Source organism: Sarcophilus harrisii, chromosome 5 (assembly GCF_902635505.1).
Source record: "Sarcophilus harrisii chromosome 5, mSarHar1.11, whole genome shotgun sequence".
Taxonomy (NCBI): domain Eukaryota; kingdom Metazoa; phylum Chordata; class Mammalia; order Dasyuromorphia; family Dasyuridae; genus Sarcophilus; species Sarcophilus harrisii.
In genome coordinates this window covers 209,227,019-209,239,578 of record NC_045430.1, presented here as the reverse complement: position 1 = coordinate 209,239,578, position 12,560 = coordinate 209,227,019, and the positions used below count along the sequence as shown (strand labels likewise).

Here is a 12,560-nt window from a genome sequence, read left to right as displayed (position 1 = left end):
CTCCTTCTCTTCCTTCCTCCCTCCTCCCCTCCCTTTCTTCCTTCCTCCCTTCATTCTTTCCTTCCTCTCTCCCTTCTTTCCTCTCTCCCTCCCTCCTTCCCTTCTTTCCTCCCTTTCTCCATTCCTCCCTCCCTCCTTCTCATCTGTCTTCTTCTATGTCTCTCTGTGAATTTCATTGTCTGTTTCTTTTTTCTCTCCTCTGTCCTTCTCTTTTTGTCTTGGCCTGCCCCTTTCCAACCCCTCCTCTCTCCCCCCCCTCTCATTTTTTCTATCTTCCTTATCTCTTTTTCTTTCCCTTTCCCTCTTTTTCTCCATCTCTCTATCTCCATTTTTTCTTTCTTCTTTCTTTATCCTTTCCTCTTCAGCTCACATCTTTTTTTTTCAATCTGTGTGTACCCTAGGGATTTTCTTACTCTTCTGTGCATAGGAGGCAGTTGTTGAAGAGATGCTTAATCCTCTCAGAAATGGTCTGATTCTGTTAGCATGGAACTTCTGTATAAATGTCCTCTGCTTGGTATAATTTACACATTTCTGTGCTGAAGGGCACCCACTTATGTAATCACATATAAAATGTGAAAGCAATACTTTGACAGTTTAAGGGGTGCTAAGTTGCTCCTCAAACAAACAAATAAAAAAAGGATCTCTAAGTTGGGCTATCAAAAGGACCACTACTAAGCAAGCAACTTGGAAATGTGACCTGGAGCTGAGGATTTGAATCTGCTGTTATTTTGTTTACCCATTGGACTGATTATATTTGACTTAATTAGTACTTCATGGAATACCTTAGAATACCTCTAGGAACATGCCAGGCTATCTCTCAAGTTATTCCAGAATTTCAGAAAAGCCTCTTGATAACGCTTCAAGCTGTTATTTTGCATGTTTGCTATCTGTGTATTGTTACCTTTATGGATCGTTGTACTAAAAATTGACCTCAAAAAAGAAACAAACTCACATAGTCACACTTGCTTCACTTACCTTAAACAGCTTTTTCTTTGAATGTCTAGATCTAACAAGACAAGCGATAAGTTAATTGGAACAATGCTGAAAAATTCAGTAATTTTAAAATCCCATTATTTCAGTGATTTGAGATTTTCAGAGAAAAGTAACCTGATAATTTCATAACAGCTCCTGTTTTCCTCCCCTAAAACAAAACAAAAATCCAAACAAAAAAAGCCCAATACTCTCTCCGACTTTCCTATTTTTTTATTAATAACATCACTATTCTCTCAATTTAATCATTCAACAAGTCCTGTGGCTCCTGACTTAAAATTGTTTGAATCTATGGTTTTTCTGCCATTTCTGCTATTGCCACACTGTTTACATTTCCTTAAAACTTCTATCACAGTTTGCTAGGAAGTCTTGCTTTAATACTGTTCAATTTTGTTCCATGAACATGTATTTGGGGTAATTCTAGGTACCACCTGAAAACAGTTGTAATTTGTTGTTTGTTTTCAAAGAGGACCATGATATCAGAGAGTTGATGCCATGATATACAAGTGAATTGGACATGAGTAAGGGAGGGCTGTGCAAACTCACTTGCCTCATTTTCCCTTCCAGAACCATCTGGGTCCAATGGCAAGATATAAGAGGAAAACCAGAGATGGCTTTAAATGCAGTGGGAGACCTTGATCTTTTTAAAGGAAAGTCTTTAATGTGTCTTAGTGTGACTGAGGCAACATCTATTCTATCCTTAAGACTAGGTAAGAAATAAGGCAGAGAATGAGCTCTTTTTTTAAAAAATCATTCTGGAAAGGCAAAACCATCAGGGTTTCTGGTCAAACATCCACTCTGAGGTGATCAGACCCAAAATAAAGACCAAGTAGTGGTAAGAAGACTGGACTTGCAGTGTAAAGACCTGAGTTTAAATCCCAGTTTTTCAATTTACCAACTGGTTGATTTTTGGAGAAAAAATTTAACCTTCCAAGAACTTGGGTTCTTCATCTGTAGAATGAGAGGTTGGAACAGGCAAACCTCAAACAACTTTTCCATATTTAGATCTATATCTGATGAACTCATGAACATGTAATAAGTAGCTCAGCTATAGTGATAACTATGTTACTTAATGATGCATTTATTTTATTTACCAGGGATGACCATGTAGATAGCAAATACTCCTAAAACACCAAAAAGAACTCAATGCTAGAATCTCATTTCTGTGTTGGTCCTATTAAATGAACCAGTGAACAGTCTTGTGTTTAGATTTAGGTGAGACACATTCAGATGGAAAAATGAAAATCACAATTATATTAAATCTAACTTTCTTATATTGTAAGTATATTTTGTTGTTTATTATTATTGGTAGGTCCCATCTGATTCTTCCTGAGCCTATTTCAGATTTTCTTGGAAGGGAAAGAATGGTTTGTCATTTCCTTCTCCAGCTCATTTTAATGATGAGGAACCTGAGGTAAACTGGGTTAAGTGGTTTGTTGAGGGTCACACAGCCAGTGAGTATCTGAGGTCAGATTTGAACTTAGGAAGAAGAGTCTTTCTGAATTCAAGCACAACACTCTATTCCCATAGAACCTAGCTGCCCATAAAATAAATATAGTCTAGCATGAAAATAGCTTTCTACATATACTCACAATATGGAATTTGGTATAATGATTGTACTTTCTTTTGCATTTTTCCATGTGACTGTCTACACCTAAGCCTAAACACAATGCTGTTCAATGATTTATTTAAACAAATATAGTCTAGCATGGAAATAGCTTTCTACATATACTCACAATATGGAATTTGGTATAGTGATTATACTTTCTTTGCATTTTTCCATGTGACTGTGTCTACACCTAAGCCTAAAAATACTGTTCAATGATTCATTTAATAGAATCAGTATAGATATAAAATGTTAGTAATGATTTCTTTTTGGAGCTTAGTCCCCCTTGGACAGGGTCCAAGACTAACTTATCTCATACTGAGTTCCACCTCATAGCAAATGGTGTTCTAGCCAGGCTCCACTGTATTTCATATGTTTTGGAGATCATTGTTTTTAATTGCCCATTAATGTTCTCTCACAGAAGCATTAAATGAGAATAGTGAATGTGGATGTATTACTTCAGTCCTAGGTGTAGTAAGCACAGAATGGTGTGTATGTACCTCAAGGCGTTTGTTCGAGCCTGCTGAACATTCACAAAAACAATTATCTCCACAACTACCAAATTTACTTGGCTTGATTTTCTGGAACATTACTAATGGGTTTGTTTATTTTTTAACACTATAAATGCATGAGCACACACGCACGAATAAACACAACAAAAGGAAGCGTATGCACACAAATAAATGTACCACATACATGGGTGTATATTCGCAGACATGAATATTCCCCTACAGTTAATGTGTCATAACCTGCTCGCATTGGTGGGATCAGTTTATTGAGAAAATGGTGCTCTGACCAATGAAGATTATACCTCAAAGAAAAGATAGAATTATGGAGAGACCCATCGCATCACTTCCCTGAGCTCTGTATCCGTCTTCTTTTTGCTTCACACTGGCACTTGTTTCTCAAATTTTTTTCCACTAGGGGGTATGGTAGACTGCAACTGTATTCCACTGCAAACTGGTGTATAATAAAGTAACAGGGGAGAATACAGACCAGAGAGAAATTGCTTTTATAAGGATTGAAATCCTGTCATTCATCAACATCATTTTGACCCAGGTTTTGCAAGTGATGTCCAGCCATCAGGTAGCTTGCCTGCCAGTTGGGCCATAGTCTTGTTAATAAGCAGGACAAAATAAGACTGAAACCCCACTAGCCTAGGAAGCAATTTGAGAATTCTTCTTATTCCTCCACCCTGTCTCAGCCCCAGGGCCCTGTCTGCTATATTTAATGGATGACTTGAGGCTTTGGGCAGGGTGAAGTTGGGGGTTTGGGTGCCAGTGTCATTACCTCAACAATCAGCCTTCGAGTTATTTCTGTACAAACACTGTAATTACTTCATCTCTTGTAAACAGAATCGAAAGCTGAGGCACATAAGGGTAACAATTTGCAATATGCTGCAAATGTCTTTGTAGGGGGAATAGACGATGACTTTATGGCTGAAGGCAACATTATTGAAATAAGAAAAAAAATTACCAGCAGAAGTTCTGACATCCAACAGAGGGGGTAATTAGTCTGTAAATTTCCAGTAATATATTTAGGAGATCATTAAAGGAGACGTTCCACTTTGCACAGGGATTGTTCCTTATGTGCTGCTCACCAAACTAGATTTTGCTTACCTTGCTGGAAAAGGAAAAAAAATCAGCCAAAGCACGATCAACAAGGATTAGGAGAGGGGATGGAGAATGAGGATGATTGTAGTGACAGGAATGAAAAAAAAAATAAGAATACCTGAAGTACTCATTACCACCGTCTCTACAACTGTCTGATATTCCTTCTTAGAATTATAATTGAAGGTAAATGTAAAACCACATATTACTTTTTAAATTTAGCTTCCAGCAGAGGAGACCCAAACTTTCTTCTCATTGTTTTGTTTGATGAACTAAGCTGGTCAGCCTTTTCCTCCTCTGCTGTATTTCATCCTTCCAGCATGACAAATGTGATTGTGATGTAACTTAACCATTAAGGATGGAGAACATGCCATCACTGGTGACATCTCCAGGGCTTAGAGGAAGTTGTTTGTTTGCACCAAACCGGCTGTAAACAACTATGCCATTGGAGTACACTTCTCTATTTAGTGATGTAAAGACAAATGCAGTTAATATTAGCTTGGCTCCAGAGTACTTGGCAGCATCATTTGGAAGCGGGAAAAAAAAGAAGGAAAAAGCTAATCCCATCTTGATCCCTGCTAACTAATATTGAGTTCTTTTGTCATGAATGTTGTAGGCTTATTTGTACAGCTTACGCCCCTTTCACAGACTGAGTCACCCATTAGAGAACTCTTAAAAATATTTATCAAATAAATTCTCATTTTATTTAGGGGTCTGACACATTCCGGCTGAAGATATGCAGCGCAGGAGTCCCTGGGGTTTAGTCACTCTCTCTGAAATGTTTATTTATTGAGTGTTTTATGCTAGGAAGCCCCTGGTGAGATAGCTTTTTTTCCCCTTCTTTTATGAGCTTCTTGGCACGAGCAGCTCCTGTGCATCCAGCTGAAATGCCATCGGGAAAAAGTCAGAGGGCAAGTGTTGGCACTTTGTGAAGGGGGTGGCCGTCAGATGTTTGGGTGACTGTTTGGAAAGGAACGTGGAATATCATCATTGGTTGTGTCCCTGGGTAGTTTTTGAGTCTCTGACTTTCCTCATTCTTACCCATTCTCTCTGTAGCATTCCATCTTCATGCTCCCCCCTTCTTTCCTTCCTTTCTCCCTTTTAAGATAGTTTCATATCCAGAGAAAGATAAGTGACAGTGTATTAAAATTAGAGAATGAGCTGAAGAAATCAGAGAGGAGGAAAGGGGTACTGAAAGACCAACTACTTCTTTTAAGGGTTGATGAAACTGAGGCTTAGAGCAATGAATAGGCTTTTCCAAAGTCACCCCATTATTTAGAGACAAGGCTGAACCTAAAGTCTTGTTCTCCAGATGTCTTAGCTGGAGCACTTAGCATCCACCTTTCCTCTAAAAAAAAGACCATAATCTTGACCATCCCTTAAAAAAATTTTTTTCCACTTCATCACAACCTTCCATGCTCTTCACTTGGCTTCAGAGGGCAGGGAGATAGAGGAAAGTAGTGGGATGGTCTCAGAAATCGGGGAAAGGCAGTTTGAATTATATCTATAACTAAGAGGGCAGATTTCAGCTTAAGAAAAAGAATGCAGGGCACTATCCCCCAGGACCATCATACTCCTCATATGCACACCAATAGTATACACTACTAATTTATATTATGTTATTGTTCGGTTCAGTTGTAGCCAACTCTTGATAACCCTGTTTGGGAGATACTGGGGTTTACCATTTCCTTTTCAGATGAAGAAACTTTTGACTTCCCCAGGGTCATACTTAGCTAGATTTGAACTCAGGTCTTCTGACGCTATGGCTAACACTCTGTCCACGGTGTAACATAGCTGCCTCTATTATATACATTATATTATATTATGTTATATTACATTAAATTATATTAGCATATTGTATATACAAAGCACTTTGGGGTCTGTGCTTTCTCCTAAGTCATGATCTAATCACCACCTGAATATTTCAGTTGAAATAACTATATTATGAAATAACCTATTCCACTTTTGTACAATTCCAGAAGGACTTCTTTTTCTCTTCTGTTTAAATATGCCTTGCTGGAACTTTCAAGCTATTATTCTTAGTTCTGTTCCCTGGACAAAACAAAACAAGCTTGATTCTTTTTTTGTATGGCAGACATTTAAATACTTGAAAACAGTTATGAAATCCCTTCTAAATCTTTTGTTCTCAAGGCTAAACTTTCTCAAGTACTTCAGTTAATCTGTATATGGAATTATATCTCTTTTCTTAGTTTATGAATGGGTCTTTGCAATCATAGTTGACCTCAACTGGACATGATTCAGTGCCTTTCTTAGAATGTGTTGTGTTGTGTTTGTTCAAAGTGGTATCCAGAACAGCAAGCCCCAGCCATCATAAAAATAGTATAGAAAATAGTAGGATTATCATATCTTTTGTTCTGAATATTGTATTTATTTTAAAATAATCTAAGATCTATTTAGGGGGCTGTCATGACATTATTGACCAGTACTGTTGGATAGATTTTCCAATTTTCCTTAGCTCTACTAAACCTTTATTTACACCAGCAGTTCTCAAAGCACAGTCCATAAATACCTGAGAAGGCCCTTTCTAGAAATTGGAGAGGTCAAAGCCACTTTTACATTTAACTTCCCATTCGTAATTTCTGGTTTCTGAACATCTTGAAGACAGTATCTTTGTTAGAAAATCATGTTCTTTTTTCCAGTGTCACAGTGAGTCATGATTATGCAAGTTAATGTTTCATACTTGATGGAAATTTAATTTCATCAGTGTGGGTTCTGACATAGTTTGTTCTCTGATCAAACCTGTGGTTGAAAAATCCATCACCATGCAGACAACATGATGACCATCCCTAAATTTGTCTAGTATAGTCCTCCAACAACAAGTATGTGGGTCTACACTCATAGGCTTACTAGCTTCAGAGAAAGTTCAAAAATTTTCAGTCTCTTTGACATAGGCTTTGAGAAACTCAAGGCCAGGATGAGACATTTGAGTAGGGCTTTGCTGGGGAATAGACAATGAAACCTGTATTAAAGTCATATTGTGGTAATTTGCATTTTCTGTTTAGGCTTTGGGTCTTACCTTTTCTGATAGATATTATCATGCTTCAGTGAGTGATTTCATTGAGTATGGTTTACTCATTATTTGATGATTGTGCATTCTTTTGCAAGTAGAATAATGTTTCTTAATAAGACTATTTGTAACATTAGATCATGGTCATAGAAGATTAAAAGGATGAATGAGTGGGTCAAAAATGAACAGGGCCAGGAAATCTTTGGAAATTATGAATATTCAAAGCATCATTTGAATGTATATATTTCTGCCTTCAAGCCCAGCATCCATATGGTAGTCTTTTTTACATAATGGATCAAAACATTTAATTGAGAGATGGCAAATTTTCATTAAATAGACTGTTAAATTAATGATCCTTTTTTTGAGAGAGGAAAGCGTTGTATATGTCTATGGGATGGGAATGAATAGCTTATAGATTTCTGGTCAAAATTTTCCTATTTTATTGATGATAAATTGATTTGGGTTAATGAGTCTTTAAATCATCAGCCATTCACATTTTATTTTGAATTACTTTTTAAAAAATGAATAGTTTTCTTCAGGTTTAAAATGTATCTGCTAAATGGACTAGGAGATCTGCTTAAGGATTAGGATTCCTGATGAATGAACAGCAGGGAAATTGAAAGTTTATAGGTAGTGAGACAAAGAGAGGTGAAAACTTCCTTTTGGCAAGTGTTGAATTCATTGCATTCCAAGTAAACCAGAAATGTAACACATATATGCAGGGAAGTGTGATCATTTGGGAACTGCTACTACAGCCCTCTCTCAGCAGCTGAATTAGAGGTTTTCCTTTACAATTGAAATTGCCCCCTGGGCTTGCAATCTCCTCTACCTAACCCCTGTCTCTTTTAGACACTTAATCTGAACTGATATGTGGAAATATTCAAGGGTTTTTTCCCACTAAATAGCCAGGCATAAATGATATCACTGAAAGGGAAAAAATAACATCTGCCAACAATCCAAAAGTGAGGTTAGATTAACGCAAAGAGTTCTCATCTTTTCTCCAAGTTTGGGGCTATATACAAGATAAGGTTATGTCCTGAACTGCAATACCACATGGCATGGGGTGGTACTGCAGTAGAACATGGGTTCAAGCTGACTTCAGCAGAAAAAAAAAGCTTCCAGTAATGACATCCTGCAAACAAATCATAGACATATTTAACAACTAGGGTAAAGAAAAGAATAACAATAAGACAACATGCCACAATTTTTGAGATGCATTTAAGTGAATCCTCAAAAAAAGTGTTTTCTGAAAGAATATATTAAAAAGTATAAAAAGAGAGGATGGTTGAACTATGTACCCGATATTAAATGTTAATCTTCAAATTAACAAAATCAAATTAGGTATAAAAGAAGAAATCATGAAAGTTAGAAGAGAAAAAAACAAACTGGAAAAAGACCAGAGAAGTGATAAAATTAAAATCTTCTTTTTGAAAAAAGTAAAAGAAAAAGCCTGACCAGTGATACCTTTATCAGTTTTTCTAACTCATAAAGATAAAAGGAAGAGGGAAAAATCCCTATAGAAAAATATTTGTAGTAGTACTTTTTTTTTTTTTTTTGTAGTGGCAAACAATTTGAGCTTAAGAACATTTCCATCAATGGAGAAATAACTGAACAAATTATGTTATATCAATGTGATGAAATACTATTTGCTGTAAGAAATGATGAAGAAAATAGTTCCAGACAAATCTGGGAAGACGTGTGTAAAAAGTGAAATGATCGGAACTAATAAAACAATGTATAAAATATGAATAATATTGTAAAAACAACTTTGAAAGACTGAATAATTGTGATCAATATCATAATGATCTCCAATTCCATAGGAGTCATGATGAAGCAGTTCATTTAACTCCTAGTAGAGAGGTAATGGACAAAGGGTGAATATTGATGTGTCTGTGTATTTGACCTGGCTAATGCAGCAAACCATTTTCTTTCACTCTGTGTATTTGTTAGAAGGATTTTGTTTATTTTTAATTGTTTTTTTTTTTCATTTTCATTGGGGTAGAATAATGGAAGGGAGAGGAAGAGTTTTTCTAAATGGGAAAAACATAAAATAAGCTAAAAAGATAAAAAAAAATTCAGTAAATTTTTAGGTAGTGGAAGAATTAATACCTAAGTCAATGATAATGAATAATGATGGGTTTTTCTTTAAGTACAATCCCTTTTCCACACCAGTCACACCAGTTTCTTTTTTATATGATCACAATAAAGTCAAATTATATCTACATCCTCTAAGTAGGTCCCTAACAAAGATATAATTCTCAAGAGGTAAACATATTATTTCCCCGTATAGGAATGTAAACATTTTAACTTTTTTTTTAAAAAAAAATGTTTTTTTCTTTCCCTTTTTACCTTTTTATGCTTCTTTGAGATCTGTATTTGAAGATCAAATTTTCTGTTCAGTTCTGGTCTTTTCATCAAAAATAAATACAAATTTCCTATTTTGTTGAATGTCCATTCCCTCTGCTAGTTAATGCTTAATTTTGAAGGACAGTTGATTCTTGGCTGCAGTCCAAACTCCTTTGCCTTCCAGAATATCATATTCCAGAACCTCTGTATGTGTAAGCTGTTAGGTCCTGGATAATCTTGATTGTGGATCCTCAGTATTTGAATTGTTTCTTTTTGGCTGCTTGCTGTATTTTCTCCTTGATCTAATAACTCTGAAATAGAGGTACAATATTCCTTGGAGTTTCATTTTGGAGTCTCTTTCAGGAGGTAATCAGTGGATTCTTTTAGTGGCTATTTTACTGTCTGGTTCTAGGACATTAAGGACAATTTTCTTTGATGATTTCTTGAAAGATGTTACCGAGGCTCTTTTTTTTTCATCATGGTTTTTAGGTAGTCCAATAATTCTGTTCTATTTTCTAGGTTAGTTGTTTTGCCAATGAGGTATTTTACATTTTCTTATATTGTTTTCATTTTTTTGTTTGTTTTTGTTTGACTGATTCTTGATGTCTCATTGGGTCATTCACTTCCATTTGTTCAATTTAAATTTTTAGTGAATTATTTTCTTCAGTCAGCTTTTCTACCTACTTTTGCATTTGACGAATTGATTTTTTTTTTGCTGAGGCAATTGGGGTGAAGTGGCTTGTCCAGGGTCACACAGCTAAAAAGTGGTAAATGTCTGAATCCAGATTTGAACTCAGGTCCTCCTGACTTCAAAGCACCAGCTCTATCTACTGTGTCATCTAGCTGCCCCTACCAATTGATTTTTTAAATGATTTTTGCTCATTGGATTTTTTTTTCCATTTCACCAGTTTTATTTTTTAAGGAATTTTGTTTCCATTCCACCCAATTCTGTTTTTAAGGAGTTATTTTTATTTTCCATTTTGCCAAATCTATTTTTAAGGAGATATTTTATTCAGACAGTTTCTGTTTCCTTTTCCAAAATTCTCATTTCCCCATTTTTCTTCAAACTATCTTTTAAGATTATTTTTGAATTTTTCTGAGAGCAACCCATTTCACCCTCTAAGGTTTCATCTGAAATCATTTTGCCTTTAGGGTGCTCAGGGTTTGAGGTCTGTTGTTCCCTGTCTCCATAAGAATTCTTCCCTGTCTATGATCAGAACTCTTTTTGCTTTTATGCTCACTTTTAAAGTGATCTGCTCTTAAGGTAAAGGGGAAATTTCCCCAAACTTCCTCTCTAGACCTTACCCTGCCCTGGGGCCAGTGTTGCCAGCTTCCTTCATGTGCTGGGTGGGCATGGCCAAGTGCTGCTTATTATGCTGAAGTTTGAGGGCTTACTGTTTACATAGTTGCCCTGGAGGTCTCACACTAGTCTGTGACAGAGTAGTCAATGCTGCTGTATTTTGGCTAAGAGCTTTTCCACCCTGGGCTGCATCTGCTCTGGGCTGCCTCCTCCCCACTCTGTCTCCTTGTGCCTGACTGAGATAGACCTTTCCTGAAGTGCTTCCAAAATATTTTTTGCTGGAAATTTGTTACACTCCAAATATTTGTGGGTTCTTTCATTCCCAATACCCCTTCAGAGACCTGATCTGGTATTGATTCTGAGGGAAGCCAGGAAGAGCTCAGGCAAAGACTTGTCTACTCTCTGCCATCTTGACTCCACTGCCCATGATGGACTTTTAATATTCTATCTTCAGATATATTCATTATTTTATATTAAAAAGACAAAATTAATAAACCTCTAGACTAATCCAAGAAAAAAGAATGGATTAAAAGTAGTAAATTTTTAAAAAAATATGGCCAGCATGATTTCAAAGTGGAAGAAAGAAAAAAATCAGCAGAACTTAAATAAATAATTATATGCTAACTTGACAATTTAGGACAAATTTATGTTTTCCTACAAAAATAAAAAATACATTGTAAGGGTTGAAGGAGGGGTCAGGTGCAGTGCAACAAGAAGTAAACAAGCAATAAAGCTTGAGACCCCCAGAAATGGGTCTGATGTGAACTAGTAGGGATCGCCTCATGGATGGGAACTCTGGTCGCATTGAAATCTGCATCATTAAGGGGAGGCTTCTTCTCTGATTGGCTATGCGTGTGACCTCATAGACCCTATTGAAGCTGTGGGGAGGAGGAGGAAGTCGCTCTCTTTGACATGGTATTCACTGGGAGTCAGCAGGAGGTCAGCTAGGCAGGATGTGAACATGTGAATAAAAGACCTTGAGCTTGCACATGGCTCATGGCTGTTCTCAAGCACTCTATCATGTATAAACCATTGTTCTTATGAAATGATAGGCAGAGATCTCTGAAGACCTCATACAGAAGTAAGTTTGGTAAAATTGGTTTAAGCACTGCTAAAGATGGTGATTGGAGATTTCTCTGAGGGCCTGGGAATTAGGAAACACTGGCAGTAGTGAATGCAGAGTCAGCATTAACAAGAGTATTCACAAAAGTAGTGGATGCCTTGAGTTGGCATCCACAATATACAAGTTAATTGAACAGAAAAAAAAACATCTTTAGCAACTTATTTTCAGAGAATAAAACTGAACAAGATATAAAAATGTTGGGGAACCTCAGATCCATTAAATTTTAATGTCATGATTTAAAGAGTAATTAATACTTATATTATAACAAATTATTATCAGTGATTGAGGAAGAAAGCTATAAAACATCCATTATTAGACAAAAATTATCCTAATTTGAATAAGGGAGGGATAAGGCAGAGAAAGTGACTTTTATACTGATATCACTAGTTAATATTAATGAAAAAATTTTAAATAAAATTTTATTTGGAGACAGCACAAGTCCCGAGGCAGTGCAGACTTTGCATGGAGGTGCCAACTCCATGTGGCAGAGAATATCCAAGGAGGAATCTAAAGGAATCTACAGTAATGTTGGCCACTCTGCTCTGGCTGCAAGCAGT

General features: G+C 36.4%; 1 protein-coding gene and 1 long non-coding RNA gene across 5 annotated transcripts in view; one reads left to right on the top strand and one right to left on the bottom strand.

The window, feature by feature from the left end:
• The window catches only part of LOC116419191, a 49,551-nt gene extending 45,034 nt beyond the window's left edge, over positions 1-4,517 (bottom strand). For 2 of the 4 annotated variants that reach the window (XR_004229438.1, XR_004229435.1), the window contains exons 1-2: positions 4,328-4,517; positions 4,073-4,219 (exon numbers count right to left, since the gene is read on the bottom strand). This is a non-coding gene — a long non-coding RNA (uncharacterized LOC116419191). The remainder of the gene's footprint in view (positions 1-4,072; positions 4,220-4,327) is intronic. The other 2 variants (XR_004229437.1, XR_004229436.1) reach the window with 1 other exon arrangement.
• PTPRN2 (protein tyrosine phosphatase receptor type N2) overlaps positions 1-12,560 on the top strand; it is a 1,447,381-nt gene that overhangs the window by 698,629 nt on the left and 736,192 nt on the right. The gene's annotated exons all lie outside the window — the stretch shown is intronic.